This window comes from Ornithorhynchus anatinus, chromosome 1, assembly GCF_004115215.2.
Source record: "Ornithorhynchus anatinus isolate Pmale09 chromosome 1, mOrnAna1.pri.v4, whole genome shotgun sequence".
NCBI classification, from domain to species: Eukaryota; Metazoa; Chordata; class Mammalia; order Monotremata; family Ornithorhynchidae; genus Ornithorhynchus; species Ornithorhynchus anatinus.
The window spans coordinates 94,826,327-94,831,229 of record NC_041728.1 but is presented as its reverse complement, the minus strand read 5'-3'; the positions used below and the strand labels follow the sequence as shown (position 1 = coordinate 94,831,229).

Sequence of the window (4,903 nt, the reverse complement as noted above, 5' to 3'; positions counted from 1 at the left end):
AGCTATTCCTTAGGCTAATTCAGGTCATTGATTGAATCAAGTTATGGAGATAAAGCTTGTTTCCTCTGGATGAAACAAAAATCTCTTTTATAGGTTTATCTTGAGAAGAAGTGTGGTTTAGGGGATAGAGTATACAGGCCAGGGAATCAGGAGTCCTGGATTCTAATTCACTGATTTATTGACTTTGGGCAAGTCACTTAACTTCGTGTGCCTTTGGGGGGACAGATATTTAACTGAGGATTAAATTCCTGTCCTCCTTGCCCCTTAGACTATGAATCCTCTGTGGGACAAGCATTGTGTCTGATCTGTTTATATTGTATCTACCCCAGTGCATGGCACATAAGTGCTTAAAAAATACCACTGCCATTATTATTATTATTATTATTCCGTGAGGGATTTTTTGTTCACCTTTTTAAAGTGGGAATGGACCGTGCCTTATGCTTAAAAAAATCGCACTTCATCATGAATGGACATTTACTGAGAACTGCTGTGTTCATGGCAGTGGTTGGCTTAATTGTCGGCACCAGAACTCCTAGTGGGCATTTTTATAGCTCATTTTATGGGGAAAAAAAGTGAAAAAAGCCCATCACGGCATGTTGTCAATGCATGTTTTGCCTCCCCCTCAAGGAATATTACAGACTGGCTGTTATCTACCTGTGGTTTTTGTGTATTAAAATGACATTAAATTACATGAACCCATATGATTGGTCTGACAGGTCCTCCAGATCCCACCACTCCTTTTCCCCTCAGGGGCCAGCAGCTCCTGCCATTTTCTTGGGTTTAGTAAGAGACATTACTCACACAGAGACACAGCCTGTGGCCAAGCACTTTCCATAAAGTACACAATGAAACAGCAACTTTAAGGAGAATAAGAAAAAAAACAAAACATTTTCTTGCATTTTCTCCTTGATAACCATGGATGCAGCCAGGCCTGCTTTCAAAGTCAGAGCAAACAGCCGATGCTGTGGTCAGTGCTGGGGCAACAGAAACACAGTGTGCAAGATCTTCCGCCATGATGGTCTTCAATTTGACTGCTCCCCTTTGAGAAGACCTAACCTTCTGAAGGATTGGCAACAACAACATTGCCCTGTAGTGCTGGACCTTGTTTCAGAGCCTCTTCGGTAACCTGGGGGAGTGTTCCAGGAAAGTAAATAGAATCCCCATGGAATGAGGCAGAAAAATGAAGAGACTCTCCCAAGGCTATAAAATGAAAAGAAGTAGGCTGGCAAAAGGTTTGCTGTTCAATGATGCTGGGACCAGTGAACAGAAAGGGTGTTGTTCTTCCTAGATGATAGGTAATTGGACTGAATACACTAAAGAACTGTGTTTTTTCCCAAAATTGAAGATAGATTACAACCTTCTTGAGGGTAGGGCAGCAGCATGGCCTCATGGAAGGAGCACAGGTTTGGGAGTCAGAAGATCAGGATTCTAATCCCAGCTCTGAAACTTTCCTTTTTTAAAAAATGGCATTTAAGCACTTACTATATACCAAGCACTGTCTTGTCTTACGCTGTCCAGTTGTTTCCGACCCATAGCGACTCCATTGACACATCTCTCCCAGAACGCCCCACCTCCAACTACAATCATTCTGGGAGTGTATCCATAGAGTTTTCTTGGTAAAAAATTTGGAAGGGGTTTACCACTGCCTTCTTCCATGCAGTAAACTTTAGTCGCTACTCTTGACTCTCTCCCATGCTGCTGTTGCTGCCCAGCATAGGTGAGTTTCGACTTGTAGCAGATTGCCCTACACTCACTAGCCACTGCACAAGCTAGGAATGGAGTGGGTATACCTCTGCTTGACTCTCCCTCCTGTAGACAAGACTAGAAGAGTTCCAGAAATGCTCCAGGTATGATCCTGAGAGGGGTCCAGGCACTGTACTAAGCACTAAAATAGATACAATAAAATCAGTTTGGACTCAATCCATGTTTCACATGGGAGAAGTTTTAATCCACAATTTTCAGGTAAGAAAACTGAGGCACAGTGAAGTTATGACTTGCCCAAGGTCACATAGCAGAGACAATCACAACTCCCAGGCCAGAGCTTTATATCCACTAGGCTACATTCTGCTTTATGACCTTGGGTAAGTCACTTAATTTCTCTATGCCTCAGTTTCCTCAACTGTAAAATAGGGATTCAATACCCGTTCTCCCTTCTACTTAGACCGAGTCCCAGGTAGGAGAGGGACTGTTTCTGAACTGATTATGTTATGTATCCAAATGCTGAGAACAGTACTTGGCACATAGTAAGCACCTTACAAATACCATAATTATTATTATAATTATGTCTTTTTCTTTCACTGAACTGTCCCAAACAATAAAGCACTCTACACACAGTAGTCCTGCAGCAAATACTATTAATTTACAATGCTGAGGAAAGGGGTAGGTGGACAGTGAGGAGAGTTATTAATGCATTCCAGTATCAAAAAAGCCCCCAATTAGGCTTGGGTAGAGTGAAAGCAGTGTGCACAAGAAAGGGGTGTGGAGCAAGAAAATCTGAAACCTAGCAGGAGGAAAGCAAGGAGGGAGAGTCAAAAGCAGATTAAGGTGGGCATCCAGATGAAGCAACATGGCCTAGTAGAAAGAATATGGGCCTGGGTGTAAGAGGACCTGGGTTCAAAACCTAACTCTTCCACTTGTCTACTCTGTGACTTACCTTCTCTATGCCTCAGTTTCCTCAATGGGGATTCAATACCTGTGCTCTCTCCTGCTTAGAATGTGAGACCCATGGGGGACGGGGACTGGATCTGTCCTGATTAACTTGCATCTACTTCAGGGCTTAGAACAGAGCTTGCTGCATAATGAGCACTTAACATGTATTATTATTATTATGAAGTGGAACATATTTCTTTGTTACCACATTACTTATTTTACCAACACTGAGAATCAGGCCCCTTCTCTTCCCCAGGAGCTGCTGATCTGCCATCAGGTCTAAAAGGATACAGTTGTCATACCCCTTAGTTCAACTGTGCATCCTTATCCTAGCACAAATCCTATGGCAACTCCAGACTTCTGCTCCATGCCTGTAAATAAACAATTCAGAATGGCTGCTGATGCACAGAGTCATGTTGGGAGACAGGGAGGGTGTGGGAGCAGATAAGAAAGGCAGAGGGTCAGAAAACAAAGTTCTTTGGAAGAATTGGCTCAAGGAATAGGTAAGGGTCCTGGACTATCACATAGAGTCCTGGAGAGTTGAATAGGATAAACTAATTTGACCTTGGAAATGGAGTTATCTTTGAAGTTCTTTACACATCTTTGAGATGTGTAAGCCACACATCTCAGTTTTTCCATCTATTTCCTAGTTAAAGCTCTTTCATAAGCATTGATTCAGATACCCTTAGACACTTATGTGAACATGTCCCTCACTTTCAAAGCCCTCCTAAAAATCCACTTTCTCTTAGGGACTAATCACTACCTCTCTGGTCATGCCATCCTAAGTGCTCAGTTGGATATTGGTTTATTTTATTCAGTTACTGATTTCCTGTTGTTCATTTGCTGTTGTTACTAATTGTAATTTTTGCCCTTTTGTTCCATCTTATGTATAGAATCCAAGTCTACTTACCTCCTCCACGATTGTAAGCTTTATGAGAGCAGAAACTATGTCTTCTACTTCCACTGTAGGCTCCCAAGTGACTAGGAGAGTGCTCTTCTTGCAGTAGATGCTCCCAGACAGGACTGTCTATAGTACTCACCCTTTAAAGAAGTTAGCTTGGGAAAAGTGAGGGAACACTGGGGAGCACTAAGCTAAGCGCTTGGGAGAGTGCAATACAACAGCATTAGCAGACACGTTCCCTGCCCATAATGAGCTCACATGTGTGGCTCTTTCCTTCAAAAGGGTTTGTGATTCATATTGCTTAATTATGCAGTACACAAGAGCAGAATCCCACAATCCTACTACTTATTTTCCTACTTCAAATGTCTAGGCCAATGGCATACATTTTGCATAATTTCTATCCTGATTGTCTACCCTTAGAGATGAATCATACATCTCCCTTGTCTGTATTTTTTTAAAAACTGCAAATATCTCTTTCAGTCTTTTGATGTGTTTGAGTAGTATCTGAATGAACCGTTACTTCTCTGTCTCTATGTCCTGGGTACCTCTTTAATGGGATTTCCAAATAGCCTCACATGTCATTCTTTACTTAGATCACTAACAGAGAAATAAGATTCCATATAAGCTGGACTCATGAGGGAAAAAATAGAAAAAGAAACATCAGCAGTGGGCATTCTGCTCTTAGAATAATTATTTCAGCATAAAGTCCTTCCTCATTCTGCAGTCCTTTTCCCCTCCTCATGGTCTTTGCAAAGTCAAAAGAGCCCCATCTCCTCTTGGCTCTGAACTTCTGTTACTCTTGTTGCATCTGCTGTTCTCTTTCCACTTCTTTGATTGATGTCTTGTTGACAGACACATAAATCACATACCTTCATGATGGATAATGTCATTATTTGCATGCATCACGCATGTTTTGCTTCAGAACATTTAGCTCCATGTGATCTGCCTTCTGCTCCTTTGGGTTGCTTGGTGGAAGACCTTGACTAGGGGCCGAGTCGGAAGAGGAGACCTGTTTGGAAGGTACAAGAAGATAATGAATCTAACAGCTGAGAAGTAACTAAGTAACTGTTGTAATCTCATCTGGCCTGGTCCAGGATAGGAAGCACACGCACAGAATCCCACTTTGAAACCAAAAACACCTGTTAAGGACTTTTTAGGAAAATGGCCTCTGTGAAGCATCTTGATCAAATGCTCCTATATAGAGAAGCAGCTTGGCTCAATGGAAAGATCACTGTCTTGGGGATCAGAGGTCATGGGTTCTAATCCTGGCTCTGCCACTTGTCAGCTGTGTGACTTTGGGCAAGTCACTTAACTTCTCTGTGCCTCAGTTACCTCATCTGTAAAATGGGCATT

General features: G+C 42.2%; 1 non-coding gene across 1 annotated transcript; it reads right to left on the bottom strand.

The window, feature by feature from the left end:
* Positions 1-1,727: 1,727 nt before the first annotated feature.
* LOC114816249 lies at positions 1,728-1,865 on the bottom strand. Its single transcript, XR_003764014.1, has one exon. It is a non-coding gene; the product is annotated as a small nucleolar RNA SNORA7 (small nucleolar RNA).
* Positions 1,866-4,903: the final 3,038 nt, after the last annotated feature.